A 23,659-nucleotide genomic window follows, 5' to 3' on the forward strand; every position below is an offset into this window, starting at 1 on the left:
CTTTTCTGGCATTCATTCCTAATGTTTTTTGTTGAGTGTGCCCCACCAAGATTTACATGATAAAATTACCACTGGTCATACCAATGGAGGATGACATGTCAGTGTGATGTGTGGAATACGAGAATGTGTGTCTAATTAAGACATTGTGTTTCTGTGCAGCTAGTTCCTACATGCCTGGAATGAGACTGAATGACATGCAATCATAGACTGCAGTGGACTTTCGGCATACTTCCTTCTGAGGTAACCAGAGAATGGAGTTGTAAAACTTTTCCCCATATGTCTCTTCCCTTCACTGGGTACAAGCTATCCAGTGTAATCACAGACATTTTATGACGTCAACATTACTTTTTATTTAGTTGTTTAAATGTTTGTAAGTGCAGTTTTAGGTAACGTAAAGCCAGTGGGACAGAGTTCGCAGGTGCATTTGATAACGTGAAACCATCTGAAAGACCTAATTTGCAGTAAAGTGACATTACAAGCAATTATTTACTGTTCCATGTGTTCCATTAATTAGATTGTCAAGAACTTTGCCTTATCATAGTACTTTCTTTTGATTCATAACCAAATATGACAACATCAGAAATGTGTAAAACAGATTATACTCTCCAGCCATAAAAGTTTACAGCACACCAAATGCTGTGGATATACAGCTCTGGAAGACCACTGCAAAATGATCAGTTTGTCTTTACTATTTATAGGTATGTGTTTGGGTAAAATTAACATTTTTGTTTTATTCTATTAACTACTGAAAACATTTCTCCCAAATTCCAAATAAAAATATTGTCATTTAGAGCATTTATTTATAGTTCAGAAATCAATATTTGGTGGAATAACCCTGATTTTCTATCACAGCTTTCATGCGTCTTGGCATGCCCTTTCACATTGATGTTGGGTGACTTTATGCCACTCCTGGTGCAAAAATTCAAGCAGCTCGGCTTTGTTTGATTGCTTATGACCATTCATCTTCCTCTTGATCACATTCCAGAGGTTTTCAATGGGGTTCAGGTCTGGAGATTGGGCTGGCCATGACAGGGTCTTGATCTGGTGGTCCTCCATCCACACATTGATTGACCTGGCTATGTGGCATGGAGCATTGTCCTACTGGAGAAACCAATCCTCATATTTGGGGAACATTGCCAGAGCAGAAGGAAGCAACTTTTCTTCCAGGACAACCTTGTACGTGGCTTGATTCATGCTTCCTTCACAAAGACAAATCTGCCCGATTCCAGCCTTGCTGAAGCACCCCCAGATCATCACCGATCCTCCACCAAATGTCACAGTGGGTGAGAGACCTGGAGAGGCCTACAAGCCACAGTGTCTCGCACCCACTGTGAAATTTGGTGGAGGGTCTGTGATAATCTGGGGGTGCTTCAGCAAGGCTGGAATCGGGCAATTGTTTTACAGAAATGCAATGGTTCCTTCGATCAGTCTAAAACTTTGCACATACACTGCTGCCATCTAGTGGCCAAAATCTAAATTGCGCCTGGGCTGGAATAATACATTATGGCTTTTCTCTTGCATTCCAAAGATGACGGTACAAAGAAATACAAAAGAACAGTTGATTTTTTCTTTGTATTATCTTCTACCAGATCTATTGTGTTATATTCTCCTACATTCCTTTCACATTTCCACAAACTTCAAAGTGTTTCCTTTCAAATGGTACCAAGAATATGCATATCCTTGCTTCAGGGCCTGAGCTACAGACAGTTAGATTTGGGTATGTCACAAAATTTATAAATAAAAATAGGCAGAGTGGTCAGGTAGGCGGGCTCAGAGTCTGGCCAGGTAAGGGTCAAAACCAGGAGGGCGAGAAAAAGAGAGACTGGGGAAAAGCTGAGAAAACCGCTGGTTGACTTGACAAACAAGACGAACTGGCAACAGACAAACAGAGAACACAGGTATAAATACACAAGGGATAATGGGGAAGATGGGTTAAACCTGGAGTGGGGTGGAGACAATCACAAGGACAGGTGAAACAGATCAGGGGGTGACAGATCAGTTGTCATTTTCTGCAAATAAATGCTCTAAATGACAATATATTTATTTGGAATTTGGGAGAACTGTTGTCAGTAGTTAATAAGATAAAACAGAAATGTTCATTTTACCCAAACACATACCTATAAATAGTAAAACCAGAGAAACTGATTTTTCATTTGCAGTGGTCTCTTATTTTTTTCCAGAGCTGTATATATATATCATATATGCTGTACATTGCTTGTGAAGGGTCATTTTGAAGAATGGTTGGTGTGTTTGATTTTCAGATGGAGGGAATAAGTATGCTCTTATTATTTTATGATTATGGAGATGTAATCTCCTGAAAAGCATACCCAGAAAAACAACCCCTAGCCTTCACCACATCACTCAGAGGACAATTAGTGAATCTGCTGTATACATTAACATGAATCATCTGTTCTTCCTGGTTCCCATCATGCAAGAGTAATTGGCAATGAATCACCTTAACAAGAATCTCATGTAAACATCGATGGACCTACAATACTGATGAAACTGTAATAACGCTGGGCCCAATTCAATCACAACTGGGTACTGGAATACTGGGGTAAGGATAAATCAGCATCCTTCTTGTACCTGAAACAACACTATTGTTTTTTCTTATCGTAGAAATCCTAGGTAAAAGTTTTCAATTCATAGAGCCCTTGGGATCTGTAAAGTGCAGGCCCTACCAGAGCTCTTTATCTCCTTAAGAAAGTAGAGTATGTCAGGTTGGGTTTTGTTCATACATTTATCATATGAAACAATAAAACTTCAGTGGATGAGCACATATGTGGACAAGATGCTGTATGTAAGTACTTGTTGTGTACTATCCCTCTCCTCCTCACCCTAGGCACTAAATGAAGAGGTCCTCTCCCATCTGGCTTCCCTGAAGCTCTGTTTTCTCAGTACAGATAGTTGATCATGCTGTTGGAAGAACCTACAGAAAACCTTGTGCTCAAACTGATTGGCAGGCTCATTGATTCACCAATAAAGGGTAAATCAGGAGGGATGGGGTGGGGAGAGTTTTGGGGAAAAGACACAAAAAACGTATTCCATCAAGTGATATTGATCAGTTCCAGTTAAAACAATGAAGCAGATTTGGCAGTCTTTGCTGCTCCATCCACTGAGTTATGTCACACAGCACTGAAACACAAAGCAACAGCACAATACACACAAGACAGAAACAATGGACAATCTCTCTGCATGAACAACAAGAGAATGCAGCACCCGGCTACACATGTAATTGAACAAGATGATTGTGCTGGTGAACTGAGACACACACAGGCATACAGGCCCTCTGTCAGCAGGTGCCCAGCACACACTAGCCCATTCATATGCGCATTCCTGTCTCCCCGCTCGGAGCCCAGCAGGTTCCTCCAGGCCACTCAGGACAGGCCTGACACAAAAGGGTCTTCAATTTGCCTCAGACAACAGCCAGCATAAAGGCCCGGAAAGCCACAACAGCGTGATGTCAAAGACCAGGGTGGGGGTGGGGGTTGAAGTTGGGGGCTGCGTGAGGGATGGGGGCATTGCTGATGGATGGATGAGGGCTGGGTTTGGTTTTGATGTAGAGGAGGGATTGACAGAGGGATTTTTGTTGTCTATGAAAAAGGTTATTTGTACTTGGCCAGTGACAATGGAATGCAAACAGGGAAAGGGAGGACGATTTAACAGCACTTTGGATGTGGAGAATCTGGTATGCAAATCAGCATGCAAACCAATCCCAGACAGATATTGTTGATATTGTTGGTACAAGAATGCCCTCTCTGTTCTCATGCTGATGAGTGGTTTTACCTACCTTTGGTTTTCTTTTGCAGAGGGCATTCTTGGGTTTAATAGTATCCTGAACATTTACTTACTTTGAAAGAGAGGGGATAGAAATGAGTCTATCCTAAACCAATATCTATGGACCATTGTGGGACAATAAACGTTCAACTGACTTTGAAACATACTCAGCAAAGGCAACTCAGTGCAACTCATAGATGAGGTTGAGACCTATGTTTTTCTAGACATTTCTTGGTAAAACTATATTAATCATCTTCCTCGGATGGGGGTTGGAGTAAAGTATCCGGTTAAAGGAACCAAGTGAATATATCACTAAATCCATCAGCATATGTTCGGAATTTGGTCCCGTCTTTCATGTGTCTTTGGCATAATTCTGTAACTTCAAATTCATACCCCACACATTCATTTTCATAGTGGATGACATAATGCTTTTATGGGCTCCTGAGTGGCGCAGGGGTCTAAAGCCCTGCGTCTCAGTGGCGTCACTACAGACCCTGGTTCGGTCTCGGGCTGTATCACAACCGGCAGTGATCGGAGTCCCATAGAGTGGCGCACAATTGGCCCAGCGTTGTCTGGGTTAGGGTAGGGTTTGGCCGGGGTAGGCCGTCATTGTAAAATAAGGATTTGTTCTTAACTGGCTTGCCTAGTTAAATAAAATAAATTCTGCAGCTCTGAAGGTGGTTTTACCTACCTTCGGTTTTCTTTTGCAGAGGGCATTCTTGGGTATAGCAGTATCCTGAACATTGACTTACTTTGAAAGAGAGGGAATAGAACTGACTTTGAAACATACGCAGCAAAGGCAACTCAGTAGAACTCATAAATGAGGTTGAGACCTATGTTTTTCTTGGGCTACCATTATAGGTGCATATCAGAGAGAATAGTTAATGATTAGTTGAGAGTGCATGCTTTTTATAAACCTCAGATAACACAGGGCCTTACGTTTTATTGCTCCTTTGTGACAGTCAGGGAGTTTTGTTCTTTGTTCCTCCTCCCTCTGCCTCAGTTGGCCAACACACACTGGGAGGCCTGGAGTCTGTTCATCTATCTAGCACATAACCCCCCACACACCTTGAGAGTCCCATCCCAAACCTCTGTTACCACCACAACCCCTTATTACCGTACCTTTTCACTGAGCAGAGGGAGAGAAACAAGTTCATTCAAAACACCTGCTTTTAAAATACGTAATTTAGCACTACCTTTGTTATAACAGTATTTGCTTACATTTATTCACAACACACCACCCACAGAGGTTTGTTTACACAGACTGTTAGTCCTATTATACTTGCACATGAAATCCCACTATGAATACTTACTAGTACATTCAGTAAAAAGACAGTGATATGCACGGTTGGGTAGGTTACTTTCTAAATGTAATCCATTACAGTTACTAGGTACCTGTCCAAGATTCTAATCAGTGACGTAACTTTTGGATTACCCAAACTCAGTAACGTAATCTGATTACTTTCAGTTACTTTTGGATGACTTTAACCTTAAGAGGCATTAGAAGAAGACAAAAAGGATCCATCAAACGTATTTGGTGTGTCATCATATGGGGCGGCAGGTAGCCTAGTGGTTAGCGTTGGGCCAGTAACCGAAAGGTTGCTGGATCGTATCCCCGAGCTGACTAGGTAGAAATCTGTCATTCTGCCCCTGAGCAAGGCAGTTGTTAAGGCAGCCCCCCGCACCTCTCTGATTCTGAGGCGTTGGGTTAAATGTGGAAGACACATTTCAGTTGAAGGCATTCAGTTGTACAACTGACTAGATACCCCCCCCCCCTTTCCCATAGTGGTCTCTGACTTATGGTCAGACTCACTCAGGTGGAGCAAACTTAAACTTGTGCCTTTTTTCAATGCTGAATTGAGAAAACAGAAAGGTCTCATAATGCATTTTTTCCCCACAAACATCCTTTCTGAATTTAAAAGTAATCCAACAAGTAATAAATCATCTATTTTTTTAAGTATCTACATGTACATGTAATCAGTTACTCCCTAACCCTGGTAATATGTAAGGTTTAGTTGTCCTCTAGTAATTAAAATGGCTACTGACTCTGTCAAAGAAACTAAGATTAAACAAATTAATCTCAAAATGTATAGCCTCTTTGCCTTTGCTATCCTATCATTATAGTGTTTGACAGAAGGCACTTCTGAAAAATATAAATATAAAAGTAGACATTTCTTGGAAAAACTATATTAATCATCTTCCTTAGATGGGTTTGGAGTAAAGTATCCGGTTAAAGGAACCAAGTGAATAAATCACTAAATCCATCAGCATATGTTCTGAATTTGGTCCCGTCTTTCATGTGTCTTTGGCATAATTCTGTAACTTCAAATTCATACCCCACACATTCATTTTCATAGTGGATGACCTAATGCTTTTATGGGCTCCTGAGTGGCGCAGCGGTCTACTGCCCTGCATCTCAGTGCTAGAGGCGTCACTACAGACCCTGGTTTGATCCTGGGCTGTATCACAACCCGGCAGTGATCGGGAGTCCCATAGGGTGGCGCACAATTGGCCCAGCGTTGTCTGGGTTAGGGTCGGGTTTGGCCGGGGTAGGCCGTCATTGTAAAATAAGAATTTGTTCTTAACTGGCTTGCCTAGTTAAATAAAATAAAAATTATACAAATAGAAAGTGTATGTAGGGTCTCTAGTTTGAACCCATTCCCTTTACATCTAAGCTTTGTGTGATGAGCCTAGCTTTGGCAAGATTGAGTGCTGTGTAATAACGTGATGTGGTTTTTCAGCACGTCTGGGGCTTTAGCTCATGTGCTCCCCACTAATATGTAATTTGCCCAAGTCCTATAGTATGGGTTTTTGGTTCTGCTAAGCTGAGTGTTAGGCCTAGATGTCTAGGTCTGTCTCAGATCATCCTTTGATAAGATATCTATTTCGAGTAGATTGTGTGAGGCACGATTATGCTTTCTATTTCATAATGAAGAGGCACTTTTGATACAATGCTCGAAAAACGAACGTGTTTTCTAACTGCATACAACCATCAACTCATGTTTCTGATCGCCAGTTCCAAGGCCACCTTACCCTTCCCAGCCCTAGAGCCTCCTTTTATGTTTGCGATGATGAACAGATAGGAAGATATTGGGGTTGTGGGGAAATGAATCTACCTAGTAGAAACTCTGCACTGGTTGCCTGGAGCTGTAGCCAATGCAGCAGCAGAAAGATTATGATTGTTCAGTTTTTCATTAGAGGATAATCGTACACCTTTAATACCGGAGGAACACAATGCCATTGTTTAAGGCTTGTGAGATAGCTGGGGGGTAATTTCCACCAGTAAATCTATACAGCAGCTTTTATCCTGAGTGTCAAGACAGAGTTAGTGATAAGCCATGTGGTTGCTCCTCACATTGCATATCCATACAAATAAGCATAACCATACTCTGTCACCAACACACACTCTGTTTTTGTTGTGTATTTATCAATACAATAAAGACAACAAATTAAATAATACTAATTGATATACTTTTTAATACTATAGAATATTGATTTCGGCCTATCCCTTCCATCTCTGCCCCCTTCCATCTCCTGTATGGAAAACAACCAAACTGGGACGCATGTGTCAATGCATATGAGATTAGGAGAACTTAATTTATTAGACATGCAAATCAAATGAGACATGGCAGGGGTGACATAGCATCAAAGACAATATAAAAGAGAATATAAAAGAATATAGAGAATATAAAAGATGTGATTGATCGGAGTCAGAGAGCAGTTGCTTTTATGTTTTGTAGTGAGTAAGTTACCAGATGTACTCATACTGCTGCTATTTGAAATAGTGCCAATATCCTCATATGGTTCTCTATCGACTTACTGTGAAGTGGTTTTAGATGTGACGTACAGTATTAGCTTGCTATTGCCATCAAACATGGGTTTGACATTTCTGATCTCTTGGAATGTCTCAGCCAGAGAAAAAAAAGAAAAAGCATATATTTAATATTCACCACAAAACCTTATGTCTGACAGGATTTTATTTACCGGTATGTATCATTATCTGTTGCAAAGATACATCTTTAGGGTGCTTATTTACATCCTTCAAACTAGTTTATTTTACTTGTCCACCTCTTCTCTCTCTCCCCCCTCTCTGCCCCTCCCTTCCCACTCTCTCCCTCTCTCTCCTCTCTCTCTCTCTCTCTCCTTCTCTCTCTCCCTCCCTCTCTCTCTGAGTATGCTCCTCATTAGTCTCTGTTGGTCTGGTTCACACCTCATTGCCACCTCCATTCATTGCTATATTTGGTGATAAGCTCTCTTTATTAGGTCAATGGGGGCCTTTCAGATCCGCCTGTGTGCTCTCAAAAAGAATAAGACTGGGGGTAATACATTTACATTTACATTTAAGTCATTTAGCAGACGCTCTTATCCAGAGCGACTTACAAATTGGTGCATTCACCTAATGACATCCAGTGGAACAGCCACTTTACAATAGTGCATCTACATCTTTTAAGGGGGGGGGGGGGGGGGGGGCAGAAGGATTGCTTTATCCTATCCTAGGTATTCCTTGAAGAGGTGGGGTTTCAGGTGTCTCCGGAAGGTGGTGATTGACTCCGCTGTCCTGGCGTCGTGAGGGAGTTTGTTCCACCATTGGGGTGCCAGAGCAGCGAACAGTTTTGATTGGGCTGAGCGGGAACTGTACTTCCTCAGTGGTAGGGAGGCGAGCAGGCCAGAGGTGGATGAACGCAGTGCCCTTGTTTGGGTGTAGGGCCTGATCAGAGCCTGAAGGTACTGAGGTGCCGTTCCCCTCACAGCTCCGTAGGCAAGCACCATGGTCTTGTAGCGGATGCGAGCTTCAACTGGAAGCCAGTGGAGAGAGCGGAGGAGCGGGGTGACGTGAGAGAACTTGGGAAGGTTGAACACCAGACGGGCTGCGGCGTTCTGGATGAGTTGTAGGGGTTTGATGGCACAGGCAGGGAGCCCAGCCAACAGCGAGTTGCAGTAATCCAGACGGGAGATGACAAGTGCCTGGATTAGGACCTGCGCCGCTTCCTGTAATAGACAATTAGGTAGATTTATTCTTTCTTTCTGGCATTTTCTGTAACAAGCTTCAGTAACTGCTTCCTGTTCTAAGCAACTAACTTGTGGCCCAGCCTGAGATGAGGTATTTGTCTTTCAGTAGCAGAATCTGTAGCATAATCTGAGAGTGCTCTCTATCAAGCTCAAAGTGGAAGGGATGTACAATCCTTAAAAAGATGTTGGGTGTGGTAGTTCTTTCACCAAAAAATATACTGAAATGATATGTCTAATTGCCAACACATTGACCATCATAAAGGGAAGAACTAAAGTTCAGCTGTGGTTACATCTGGATTTTGTAGGTCATATCAAATTTTTCTTTGTCACATGCTTCGTAAACAACATGTGTGGACTAACAGTGAAATGCTTACTTACGGGCCCTTTTCAACAATGCAGAGAGAAAGAAAATAGAGAAATAATAGAAAAGTAAAACACGTCATAATAAAAGTAATAACATATACACAATGAGTAACAATAACGTGGCTATATACAAGGGGTACCAGTACCAAGTCGATGTGCTGGGGTACGAGGTCATTGAGGTACATATGTACATATAACTAGGAATAAAGTGACAAATAGTAAACAGTATGTGATGAGTCAAAATAGTTAGTGCAAAAAGGGTCAATGCAGGTTGTCTGGGGTAGAAGCTGGCTTTGGGGTAGAAGCTGTTCAGGGTCCTGTTGGTTCCAGGTTTGGTGCATTCGTACAGCTTGCCATGTGGTAGCAGAGAGAACAGTCTATGATTTGGGTGGCTGGAGTCTTAATTAACATTTTGGGGACTTCCTCTGACACCGCCTGGTATAGAAGTCCTGGATGGCAGGGAACTCAGCCCCAGGGATGTACTAGGCTGTACATACGACCCTCTGTAGAGTCTTGCGGTCGGATGCCAAGCAGTTGTCATACCGAGCCGTGATGCAGCCAGTCAAGATGCTCTCAATGGTGCAGCTATGTAACATTTTGATGATCTGAGGGCCCATGCCAAATCTTTTCATCCTCATGAGCACGAAGAGGCGTGGTCGTGCCCTCTTCAAAACTGTGTTGGTGTATTTGGACCATGACAGACACTTAATGACGTGGACACAACGGAACTTGAAGCTCTCGACCCGCTCCACTTCAGCCCTGTCGATGTGAATGGAGGCGTGCTCAGCCCTCCGTTTCCTGTAGTCCACGATCAGCTCCTTTGTCTTGCTGACGTTAAAGGAGAGGTTGTTGTCCAGGCACCACACTACCAGGTCTCTGACCTCCCTATAGGCTGTCTCTTCGTCGTTGGTGATCAGACTTACCACCGTCGTATCATCGGCAAACTTAATGATGGTGTTGAAGTCGTGCGCAGCCGCACAGTCATGGTTGAAAAGGGAGTACAGCAGGGAACTAAGCACGCACCCCTGAGGGGCCCCCATGTTGAGGGTCAGCGTGGCAAATGTGGTGTTGGCTACCTTCACCACCTTCAGGGTGTCCCGCCAGGAAGTCCAGGATCCAGTTGCAGAGGGAGATGTTCAGGCCCAGGTGGTGAAACAGTGCCCAAATTGGCTTTTATAATAAGTCTGTTCTGGGATAAATACTGAGGATTCAAGGGAACATCAGCATACACATTCAGTAATTAGGATAATTGAGGGCAAAGAGTGAGGGCAAAGATGGAGCATAGAACTAAAATCTCATAATGCAAAGTATGTGCTGAAAAACTTGGGTAGGCTCATAGACTTAGATAGACATTGCATCATTGTATCTGCCCCATTATGGCATCTGTGAGAGCCCGGGCAGTGCCATTGAGGCCAAATCTTCATTTTGAAGTAGTACATTTTCTTCTTCTACTACTTCTATGAGCTGGCAAACAAACTGAAAGGCTGCATATTGCCTGGAGTGTGTTGTTTGAACAGGTATAAAACCAAGGTTGGTGATTTACTGTGATTTACTGATTTATTGTGATTTACTTTGAAAAGTATTTAGACCCCTTGACTTTTTCCACATTTTGTTACTTTACGGCCTTATTCTAAAACTGATTAAATTGTTTTGTTCCCTTCTCAATCTGCACACAATACCCCATGACAAAGCAAAAACAGATTTTTTAAAAGTTTTTTGCAATGTATTAAATAAAAAAGTATTCAGACCCTTTACTCAGTACTTTGTTGAAGCAACTTTGGCAATGATTACAGCCTAGAGTCTTCTTGGGTATGATGCTAAAAGCCTGGCACACCTGTATTTGGGGAGTTTCTCCCATTCTTCTCTGCAGATCCTCTCAACCTCTGTCAGGTTGGATGGGGAGTGTCGCTGCACAGCTATTTTCAGGTCTCTCCAGAGTTGTTCGATTAGGTTCAAGTCCGGGCTCTGGCTGGGCCACTGAAAGACATTCAGAAACTTGTCCCAAAACCACTCCTGTGTTGTCTTGGATGTGTGCTTAGGGCTGTTGTTCTGTTGGAAAGTAAACCTTCACCTCAGTCTGAGGTCCTGAGCACTCTGGAGCAGATTTTCATGAAGGATCTCTCTGTACTTTTCTCTGTTAATCTTTTCCTCGATTCTGACTAGTCTCCCAGACCCTGCCACTGAAAAACATTCCCACACCATGATGCTGTCACCATCATGCTTCACCGTATGGATGGTGCCAGGTTTCCTGCAGACGTGACGCTTGGCCTTCAGGCCAAAGAGTTCAATCTTGGTTTCATCAGACCAGAGAATCTTATTTCTCATGATCTGAGAGTCCTTTAGGTGCCTTTTGGCAAACTCCAAGCAGGCTGTCATATGCCTTTTACTGAGGAGTGGCTTCCGTTTGGCCACTCTACCATAAAGTCCTGATTTGTGATGTGCTGCAGAGAAGGTTCTCTCATCTCCACAGAGGAACTCTGGAGCTCTGTCAGAGTGAACGTCAGGTTCTTGGTCATCTCCCTGACCAAGGCCCTTCTCCCCCTATTGCTCAGTTTGGCCGGGCAGCTAGCTCTAGGAAATGCTGCAGAAATGTTTTGGTACCCTTCCCCAGATGTTTAGCCTCGACACAATCCTGTCTCGGTGCTCTATGGACAATTGCTTTGACCTCATGACTTGGTTTTTGCTCTGACATGCACTGTCACTGGACCTTATATAGACAGGTGTGTGCCTTTCCAAATAATGTCCAATCAATTGAATTTACCACAGGTGGACTCCAATCAAGTTGAAGAAACATCTCAAGGATGATCAATGGAAACAGGATGCATCTGAGCTCAATTTCTAGTCTCATAGCAAAGGGTCCGAATACTTAACGTTAATAAGGTATTTCTGATTTCAAATGTTTTATAAATTTGAAAAAAATATATAAAAAACGTTTTTTTCCCCTTTGACATAGTGTGGTATTGTGTGTAGATTGATGAGGATGTTTCATTTATTTAATCAATTTTAGAATAAGGCTGTAACGTACTGTTTAGTTCACGGTGGCCTGCTGCTGCTGACTATTAGTCAGTGAGCTGGCTGTTGCTGCGTGAGTGAGTAAGTGATTGGTGGGGTTGGCCGAAGGGCTGTATGTGTGTGGAGAGCACTGGTTAAGAGATCGCTGCAGCTGAGTCACTTGCGCACTTCGTGATAACTTTTTACCAGTTGTACGTAGTCTATTTAGATTGTCATTATGGAGACATCTATTTCCAAACCTCTTCCCATAAAACATGTGAACGTGCGCATCAAGAAATAACAGCGACAAAAAATTGGAAAACAACATTAGGTGCACTAGAGCGCTTTAGATAAATTCGCTCGGAGCTGGTTTAAAGTTAACTGCATTCTAATGTCTGCTTATGGAAAACCGTATCAAGTTAAGGGTTTTACGAATGCTCAGTTTTGGGGTCTCTAGCCCCGCGGCGGCGAGTGGACATTTGAAATGGATGTTATGGAACTCCCTCCTGTGCTTCTGTCATGGGGGGTGGGAAGTCCACAATGAAACTGACATTAAATGTGGAGAATGACACATTTGCATCTGTTGGCCATTAAGTAGTCTATACATTTTATTTATTCCATTGAAGGCTACTGTAGCCTAACGTTACCATTTGATACAAAAAAATATGTTGAAATTATGATATCGCTGGAGTCATTGCAAATCAATTTGTGCCACTTGTGTAGCCTACCTGGAGCTGGCAAACGAATTTAATAAATAGCCTATAATTTAAGTTTATTGTTGTTGTAGCCTTGTGTTATTATGCAATTATTCATGGCCATGTTTAGTTAATTAATTGGAAGTTATGAATTGTGATCATGGTCACAGCTCCATCGCAAATGTATCATTCTCCATATTTATTGTCACTATTATTGTGGACCCTGAAATTAGATGTAGGCCTATCGGGGGCTATAAACTACCTGCATATAGCTCAGTAACCCATGGCAAAGTTGAATTACAATCATAAACCCAGATTTTATTCAGTAGCCTATGCTTATTGAAATGACAAGTCAATTTCACAAATAGGTCATTTGTAAGGGTGTGTTGTGTTGTCGGGCGGCAGGTAGCCTAGTGGTTAGAATGTTGGGTCAGTAACCGGAAGGTTTCTGGATCGAATCCCCGAGCTGACAAGATACAAAATCTTTCATTCTCCCCCTGAACAAGGCAGTTAACCCGGTAGGCCGTCATTGTAAATAAGAATTTGTTCTTAACTGACTTGCCTAGTTAAATAAAGGTTTAAAAAAAATTATGTAATTAACATCTGGCACATAGTAGTATCAATGGCGCTGTCCGTGCTAAAATAGTTTTTTTGGGCACTATAGTCCTCTATGGGTACGCTACAGCGGTGTTGCGGATGGGATGGCAGGGGGAGCCAGGTTTCTTCAATCCGAGTGATGCGAAAAGGCATTTGCTATGCGATGCTAGGGGGGAAGGCTTCCACGAGTCCGGAATCTCGTTGTCTATGCAGTCATTTGACCCGGGGTGGTGAGGAGAAGCCTGAGTCGAGAGAAGTTAGATAGGCATGAGCGCACAATTATTTTATTTTTTAATACATTTACCCTCTGGTCTTTCGGACAGTAAAATCATAGTAAAGGAATATTTGAGCCCATTTGACTTTTTCTTAGTGAGTAAATGGATTGGAAAAACGACGAACGGATCTTCTATCGATTCTAAAATCTATTAGAACTGGAGTAGGGGAGATTTGTGACAAAAGTACAACTAGATGTAATCATATTTTATTGTAGCCGATGTAGGCCTATGCTAAATGTTTTCCTCTTTCTACGTAGCTACTGACATTTTTAGTTCTATGATCTGGGATTGGGGCACGCTTTTCTCAGGAGCGATTTTTCTTTTGATGCCTTGCGGATTTTCTTTTATTTTGGGCAAGTAGGGTAAACGTGGGTAAAGGCAAATATCTTCTAAACGTTTCCTTTCAATGTTGGAGCGTCTTTACGGGCTAAAGTTAACGACGTTGGATATAAAAGCTTTTGTAAAGTTCTAACATCAAATCTCGCACTCTGAGTACGACATTTTTCTACGCTGGCTGTTTCGTCGACCCTCAAGAAGGTAGGTTTTTTCAAGGTGGGAATTGGGATCATTACTTAAGGCTACATGTTCGGCACAGAGCGTGCGGTTAGAATAACTTTTAGGGAGGTATCTATTATGATTTAGATCAGTATCAGGTATCCACATTTTGACAGATACACACAGGTCTCAGCAAGGACATTTTGTTAGTGTTTTTTATAGTCTGTAGTAGCACTAGTCCCCCTCCTATATGGAGGCTTTAGAGGGCATGTGTTTCTAGTTTGGAAACAAACCCTGATACTAATGATGTGACTAGAGCTTTTCTTTTCTCCTTTTTCACAGATTTAAGAATTTTGTTTTCCCTCCTGTGAAGTCGGTTGACAATCTATTAACATTTGGTGGTAGTTTTGTATTTTAATTTGTTTTTCATGTGCTTAATTGGTTGGGAAGAGTGGGGGGCAATTAAGTTGCCATCTGTGGACGCTCAGTCACCACTGCTAACACTTAGAGAGATAACATTAAAGTTGTCAGTATTTGTTAGAATTTATTGTGACTTTCTTGCTTGATCTCTTCAATTAGCCCACGCATAAGCTTACATTAAGATTCATATTACCCTAGGTCAGTGTGACATGCAAAATGTAAGTACATTTGGCATAGGGTTGTGCATCGGTTTGCATTTTAAATCAAGAAATGTTAGGGCATGGAGGCTATGCAATGTATTTTACTCTGTTTTCTTTACAATGTTTGATTTGATCATTGTTTGTCATTCCCAAGCTTTACCAGAGATATTCTATAGCCTTTTCCTCCCTCACCTGTGTTACTGACAAATTACAATTACAAGTCGGTGCTTGTTTTGACATAAAACACTTTTGCGCAAGAATTTGCTTGAGTGCATCTTCAAAATAGCCAATCATCTGAAATGAATATCTGAAGAACAGTTTTAGTTTCCTTAGCATGGTTCATTTACACCAGCGAGATTGGAAGTAGGTGCCCTTACCTTTAAAAAATGAGGGTGTCATACTTTAAAGGTAGATCGGTCACCTTTTGCTTTAGAAGAGATAAGACTAAGGGGATCACCACGCCCCTGCTCTCTCTATATATAGCACATCACTTATTTTCTCTGCAACCTTTCCAGTGGAGTCATGAAGTCATCACCCATCCTAACATCCCCAATCTTTTCAAGAGGGAAGAATCCTGATTTACTCTAGCCAAATCACTACACCATCATAGTCCATCTCCCTCAGATTCAGCATCTTTGGATAGTTTTTAGGGAAAGGTGCTTCAGTACTCCAGAGGTGTTCTGTTAAACAAAAACAAGAAAACTATAAACGGGTTTTCGAGAATGAGCTCAGTCAAAAATGACATGCAGTAGCAAGAATGCACATGTTGAATGTACACAACAAAAGTGTTTAGTGCGAAACAAACATTTACATTTAGCATACGCTCTTATCCAGAGCCACTTACAAACATGCTCTCAAATGCATATTGATTGAATTAGGCTTTCTTGCTGTACAAGAACACTGCTTAGAGGTTTCAGTTACAGGTTTTGATTTCGGCCCCTCAGTTGTCAATCCTAGGTAGGGGTGCATACTTACTGGGAGAATAGCATATACAATGCGAACAGTTGACCGTGCTGTTTGCCGATTAATCCTTACTTGTGACTCTTCTTGAAAACAACTGACTGAGATCTACCATCTCTTGCTATGTGAATTAAGGTAAAGGAAACTGTCCATGACGCTCTATCTGGGTATCATCCTTGTAGCCTATGTGTTGTAAGAAAAATTTATCCCATCACTTTCTGTAGTACAGGTACACCTCAGTGAAACTCACTACGTGAAATCATCTGTCCGCCCCTAAAGCCCGCTTTGCCAATTTTAGTGTTGCGGATGCTGCCTTTCTTTGGAAGCAGGTTAAGAATGGATAGTGTCAATGCACCCTAAAATGTTACTTCCAAGTTGGTTTGAAATGAGAGGGAGAGGATGGATGGTTGAGCGAAGAGGCATTCCCTTAAGGAGTTTACCATGAAAACAGTTGTTCTGTTGAGCTGTAGGAAAGGAAGTTAAGAGTTTTCCTGCCCTCTAATTTAGTTGCTGGGTTGGCACATCATTATTGTTGCTTGCTGTTGATGTGGAAAGTTGTGGCGTTAAATAACTTATCAAGATGTTCTCGAATGTAGATTATGTATAATTTACACTGAGTTTACAAAACATTAAGAACACTGACTAGGCGAATACAGGGGAAAGCTATGATCCCTTATTGATGTCACTTGTTAAATCCACTTAAATCAGTGTAGATCAAGGGGAGGAGACAGGTTAAATAAGGATTTTTAATACTATTTGCCAGAGTCACACTCGACCTGTCAACTCTCCTTCCCTGGCAATAGAGAACAGTCCAGCCAACACGTTTAAAAAGGTCAACGGTGACGCCAAATCTCCCAGCATTCCCTTCAACCATTTCCTAAATTCCTCCAGTCCTCCACAAGGCAGTGGTGACCAATTTGTGAAGGGCATTGTGGATTTGCTATTTATTTTTCTATTGAGACATTGATTGAGACATGGATTCTGTATGTGTGCCACTCAGAGGGTGAATGGGCAAGACAAAATATTTAAGTGCCTTTTGAATGGGGTATGGTAGTGTTTCTAATGTTTGGTTTACTCCGTGTATGTGAAAAAATAGACTGAAGTTACACATCTTTTGAAATGGAGATCAGCTACAATACAATAATGAGTGTGCATAATAACTAAAAATAGTTGTACACTTGGGAGAATTCGAAGGACCTAACAAATCTGACTGTTGCCGTCATGTGAAAGCATCATAACTGGGTGGAATTGACAAATTTAAGAAGGTAAGTGAACTGGCATTGTGGTTCCAGGACAACAACCTCTCCCTCAACATCAGCAAAACAAAGGAGTTGATTGTTGACTACATGAAGCAGAGGAGGGAATACGCCCTGGTCCATATCAACGGGACTGCAGTTGAGAAAGTCCACATCACCGAGGATTTGACATGGACCAACAACACCACCACTCTTGTCGTGAGGGCGCAACAGTGCCTTTACTTCCTAAAGTGGCTGAAGAAATTTGGCATGCCAGCCACGTCCTCGGTGATACTACTACTCACCATCGAGAGTGTCCTGACCAGTTGCATCACAGCCTGGTACGGGAATTGCTCTGTCCATGACCGCAAGGCGCTCCAGCAGGTGGTGAAGAAGGTTCAGTATATCACTGTGGTCGTGTTCCCACCCATCCAGGACATCTACACAAAATGGTGCCTGAGGAAGCCCAATGGCATCATCAAGGACCCCACACACCCCACCCACAAGCTGTTCACCCCCTTACTGTTGGGTTGAACTGAGCACCTGCACTGACTCCCTGCACCTTAGCACACACACGCACCTAGACATACAGTGCCTTCAGAGTATTCACACCCCTTGACTTTTTCCACATTTTGTTGTGTTACAGCCTGCATTTTAAATGGGTTAAATATAGATTTTGTGTCACTGGCCTACACACAATACCCCATAATGTCAAAATGGAATTCTGATTTGACAAATTAATACAAAATGAAAAGCTGAAATTTCTTGAGTCAATAAATATTCAACACCTTTTGTTATGGCATACCTAAATAAGTTCAAGAGTAAAAATGAGCTTAAGTCCCAATAAGTTGCATGAACTCAATCTGTATGCAATAGTGTTTAACATTACTTTTTTAATCACTACCACCTCTTTGTACCCCAAGCATACATTTATCTGTTAGCCCCTCAGTTGAGCAGTGAATTTCAAACACAGATTCAGCCACAAAGACCAGGGAGGTTTTCCTTGCAAAGAAGAGCACCTATTGGTAGATAGGTAAAACAAACAAAGAAAATGCAGACATTGAATATCCCTTTGAGCAAGGTGAATTATTAATTACACTTTGGAAGGTGTATCAATACACCCAGTCACTACAAAGATACAGGCGTCTTTCCTAACTCAGTTGACAGAGGAAGGAAACCGCTCAGGGATTTCACCATGAGGCCAATAGTGACTTTAAAACAGTTACGGAGTTTAATGGATGTAATAAGAGAACTGAGGATGGATCTCCAACATTGTCATTTAGGTTAGTATTGTGGAGTAAATACAAAGTGAAAAAAGGAAGCCTGTAAGGAATATAAATGTTCCAAAACATGCATCCTGTTTGCATTAAGGCACTAAAGTAAAACTGCAATATAAATGGGCAAATAAATTATCTTTGTCCTGAATACAAGGCATTATGTTTGGAAATCCAAATTCAGCAACACATCACTGAGTACCACATTCATATTTTCAAGCATGGTGGTGGCTGTATCATGTTATGGGTATGCTTTAGCCAGCAACATAACACCCTACATCCCACTGATGGCTTCCCTCTGAAGCTAAGCAGGGTTGGACCCTGGATGGGAGACCAGGTGCTGCTGGAAGTGGTGTTGGAGGGCCATTAGGAGGCACTCTTTCCTCTGGTCTAAAAAATAAATAATTATCCCAATTCCCCAGGGCAGTGATTGGGGGCATTGCTCTATATAAGGTGCCTTCTTTCGGATGGGACGTTAAACTGGTGTCCTGACTATCTGTGGTAGCTAAAGATCGCATGGCACTTATTATAAGAGTAGGGTTGTTAACTCCCGTGTCCTGGCTAAATTCCCAATCTGGCCCTAATACCATCATGGCCACCTAATCATCCCCAGCTTCCATTTGGCTTATTCATCCCCCCTTCTCTCCCCTGTAAGTATTCCCTAGGTTGTTGCTGTAAATGAGAATGTGTTCTCATTCAACTCACCTGGAAAAATAAAGGTATAAAAGTAATCGGCAAGGACTAGGGAGGGATTTGGGATTAAACAGAATAGAGCTAAGCACAGGCAAAATCCTCGAGGAAAACTTGGTTCTGTCTGCTTTCCAAAAGACCCTGGTAGACAAACTTACCAATGAGTATATTGAATGTTCCTGAGTGGCCTAGTTAGTTTTGACTTAAATTGATATGAAAATCTATGGAAAGACTTAAAAATGGCTGTCTAGCAGTGATCGACAACTAACTTGACAGAGCTTAAAGAATTTTCTAAAGAATAATGTGCAACTATTGTACAATCCAGGTGTGAAAAGCTCTTAGAAATTTACCCAGAAAGACTCACAGCTGTAAGCGCTGCCAAGGTGATTCAGGTGTTTGACTCTGGGGTTTGAATACTTATGTAAATGGGATATTTCTGTCTTAAATTGTCAATAAATGCGTAAAGGTTTCTAGCATGTTTTCATTTTGTCATTATGGGGTGTTGTGTGTAGATGGGTGAGAAAATATATTTAATCAATTTTGAATTCAGGCTGTAACAAGATAATGTGGAATAAGTCAAGGAGTATGCATACTTTTTGAAGGCACTCATACATGCTACACACACATTACAATGCATTATTGCAACCACTTGAAAGGAATTCCTCTCCTCCCTCCGCAACTTTGTTGTCCACCTACCGTCCCATTTCCTGGTTGATCAAGGAAGTGGTTAATAGAAATTGGCGCATTATTTCACAGCGACCCCAGTTTTGGTAAAGAGTTTGAATCCTTCCTGAGGTTTTTCCTATAAAAGGCTCTCAAATTTAAGGAATTGCTTAAGGTAAGATTTCCCCCCCCCAAAAAAAGCATAGCATTTCATGTCTATCATTCTAGGTGGCAATTTCCCTTGTCACAACTACGTTCACTGTTATGCCATGATCAGAGGGCGCTCTCTTATCCATTCCATTCGGGTGACAGGATAAAGGTTTGAGGTTGAATAACCTGTAACATGAAATATGTTGTATATCTCCTTAAGTGTTCCTCTAACTGAATGGCACAGCAGTCTTTTTACAGGCTCCTGACCAATTGTGCTATTTTGTGTTGTTTTTTTTCGCTGATCTTACCTTTTTATGTGCATAAAAAGTTCCCGCCATCGTTTCATATGACTGTAAAGAGCTTCTGGACATCAACAGTGATCACTATCCTCGATTTGGATGAAGATTTCTACTTCAGTGAGTCGGAAGCAAAGAACAAACTGCTCATCCAGGACCAGGCCCAAATCCCTGACACTCAATTAAAAAGGCGTTATAGAGTCCGGCGTGCGGGATACCTGACGAGACTACGTTGGCAAGTGGATAAACCGCCTCTAGCCTCCGTTCCATTGACGAACGTGCAGTCACTGGAGAATAAACTAGACGAGCGCCGTTTGAGACTATCCTATCAACGTGATCTGAAGAACTGTAATATCCGGTGTTATTCAGAGTCATGGCTGAACATGGAAAACATATACACAGCTGTTTTTCTATACATCGGCAGGACAGAACGGCAGATTCAGGTAAGGTTGGGGTGGGGGGGGGGGTCTCATTGTTAACAGCTGGTGCTCGATCTCTAATATTAATGAAGTTTCGAGTTTCTGCTCCGATCAAGAGAATACCTCTTGATAAGCTGTAGACAGTACTATTTACTTAGTGGTCTATTTACCACCATAAACTGATGATGGCACTAAGACCGCCCTCAACAAGCTGTATAGTGCCATAAGCAAACAAGAAAATGCTCACCCAGAGGCGGCGCTCCTAGTGGCCGGTAATTCTAATGTAGGAAAACTGAAATCCGTTTGACCTATTTTCTACCAGCATGTCACCTGTGCAACTAGAGGCGAAAAACTATAGATCACTACTCCACGCACAAAGATGCATACGAATCTCTCCCTCGCCCTCCATTTGGTAAATCTGACCATAACTCTATCCCCCTGATTCCTGCTTAAAAACTCAAACCGGAAGTTTGTCTCTGTGCCCAAGAATGCCAAGGTAACATGTCGAAATGACAATCACCCCTTAGAGCTCACATCTGTAGCCATGAAATGCTTTCAAAGGCTGATCATGGCTCACATCAACACCATCATCCCAGACTGCCTGGATCCACTCCAATTTGCACATCGCCCCAACAGATCCAGAGATGACGCAATCTCTATTGTACTCCACACTGCCCTTTCCCACCTGGACAAAAGGAACACCTACTTGAGAATGCTGTTCATTGACTACAGCTCAGTGTTCAACACCGTAGTGCCCTCCAAGCTCATCACTAAGCTAAGGACCCTGGGATTAAACACCTCCCTCTGCAACTGAATCCAAGACTTCTTTACGGCCCATCCCCAGGTGGTAAGGGTAGGCAACAAAACATACGCCATGCTAACCCTCAACACGGGGGCCTCTCAGATGGGCATACTTAGTCCCCTCTTGTACTCCTTGTTCACCCACGACTACATGGCCGTGCATGACTCCAATACCATCATTAAGTTTGCAGACGACACAACGGTGGTCGGCCTGATCGACGATGAGATGGCCTACAGGAAGGAGGTCAGAAACCTGGCAGGAGTGGTGCCAGGACAACAACCTCTCCCTCAATGTCAGCAAGACAAAGGAGCTGATTGTAGACTACAGAAAATGGAGGGCCGAGCACGCCCCCATTCACATCGACAGTGCTGTAGTGGAGCGGGTGGAGAGCTTCAAGTTCCTCTGTGTCTACATCACTAAGGACCTATCATGGTTCAAACACACCAACACAGTCATGAAGAGGGCAAGACTATGCCTCTTCCCCCTCAGGAGGCTGAAAATATTTGTCATGGGCCCTCAGATCCTCAAAGTTCTGCTACATCACCGTTTGGTATGGCAACTGGTTGACATCTAACTGCAAGGCGCTCCCTGCCATCCAGGACCTCTATACCAGGCGGTGTCAGAGGAAGGCCCTAAAACTGTTCAGACTCCAGCCACCCAATTCATGGGCTGTTCTCTCTGCTACTTCACGGCAAGTGGTACTGGAGGGTTTAGACTGGCATCCAAAAGGCTCCTGAACAGCTTCTACCCCCAAGCCATTAGACTGCTGAACAGTTAATCAAATGGTTACCCGGACTATTTGCGTTTAACTCCTTTTTTTGCATTGACTCTTTTTTTTTAACTGGCTCTATGCACATTCTCCAGACTCTACCCACACACTCACATATACTAAACCAACATACACACACTCACACACACATACGCTCAAACACAAAACACACACATGCATATCGACGCCACACACACTCTCACATACAGTACCAGTCAGAGGTTTGGACACAGCTACTCATTCCAGGGTTTTTGTTTATTTTTAACTATATGTGAAATTAGACATATGGAATCATGTAGTAACCAAAAAAGTGTTAAACAAATCAAAATATTTGACATTCTTCAAAGTAGCCATCCTCTGCCTTAATGACAGCTTTGCACGCTATTGGCATTCTCTCAAACAGCTTCATGAGGTAGTCACCTGGAATGCATTTCAATTAACAGGAGTGCCTTGTTAAAAGTTCATTTGTGGAATTTCTTTCCTTCTTAATACTTTTGAGCCAATCAGTTGTGTTTTGACAAGGTTGGGGTGGTATACAGAAGATAGCCCTATTTGTTAAAAGACCAAATCTGTATTATGGCAAGAACAGCTCAAATAAGCAAAGAGAAATGACAGTCCATCATTACTTTTAAGACATGAAGGTCAGTCAATACGGAATATTTCAAGAACTTTGAGTGCACCCGCAAAAACCATCAGCGGCTATGATGAAACTGGCTTTCATGAGGACCGCCACAGGAAAGGAAGACCCAGAGTTAATAACTCCGTTAGAGTTAACTGCACCCAAATAAACGCTTCAGAGTTCAAGACACATCTCAACATCAACTGTTCAGAGGAGACTGTGTGAATCAGGCCTTCATGGTCAAATTGCTGCAAAGAAACCACTACTAAAGGACACCAATATGAAGAAGAGACTTGCTTGGGCCAAGAAACACGAGCAATTGACATTAGACCGGTGGAAATCTGTCCTTTTTGTTCTGATGAGTCCAAATTTGAGATTTTGGTTCCAACCGCCGTGTGTTTTATGAGACACAGATTAGATGAACGGATGATCTCTGCATGTGTGGTTCCCACCCTGAAGCATGGTGGTGTGATGGTGTTGGGGTGCTTTGCTGGTGACACTGTCTGTGATTTATTTAGAATTCTAGGAAAATTTAATCAGCATGGCTACCACAGCATTCTGCAGCGATACACCATCCCATCTGGTTTAAGCGTAGTGGGACTATCATTTGTTTTTCAACATGACAATGGCCCAACACACCTCCAGGTTGTGTAAGGGCTATTAGACCAAGAAGGAGAGTGTTGGGGTGCTGCATCAGATGACCTGGCCTCCACAATCACCTGACCTCAACCCAGTTGAGATGGTTTTGGATGAGTTGGACCGCAGAGCGAAACCAACAAGTGCGATTATTCTACAATTTAGAAAATAGTAAAAAATAAAGAAAACCCTTGAATCAGTAGGTGTGTCCAAACTTTTGACTGGTACTGTCCATGTCGACACACTTACACACTTTTCACATCCGCTGCTGCTACTCTGTCTATCCTGATTGTGCAGTCACTTTTACCCCTACCTACATGTGC

At 42.3% G+C, this 23,659-nt stretch overlaps 1 protein-coding gene across 5 annotated transcripts in view; it reads left to right on the top strand.

Annotated features, from left to right (window-relative positions):
- Positions 1 to 13,551: 13,551 nt before the first annotated feature.
- The window catches only part of fgfr1a (fibroblast growth factor receptor 1a), a 40,655-nt gene continuing 30,547 nt past the window's right edge, over positions 13,552 to 23,659 (top strand). For 4 of the 5 annotated variants that reach the window (XM_055886818.1, XM_055886820.1, XM_055886819.1 and 1 more), the window contains exon 1: positions 13,556 to 14,245. The gene's annotated coding sequence lies outside the window, so the exon portion shown is untranslated. Of the gene's footprint in view, positions 14,246 to 23,659 lie in introns of all 5 variants that reach the window. The other variant, XM_055886822.1, reaches the window with a different exon arrangement.

The sequence above is a fragment of the Salvelinus fontinalis genome, chromosome 28 (genome assembly GCF_029448725.1).
Source record: "Salvelinus fontinalis isolate EN_2023a chromosome 28, ASM2944872v1, whole genome shotgun sequence".
Classification (NCBI taxonomy): Eukaryota; Metazoa; Chordata; class Actinopteri; order Salmoniformes; family Salmonidae; genus Salvelinus; species Salvelinus fontinalis.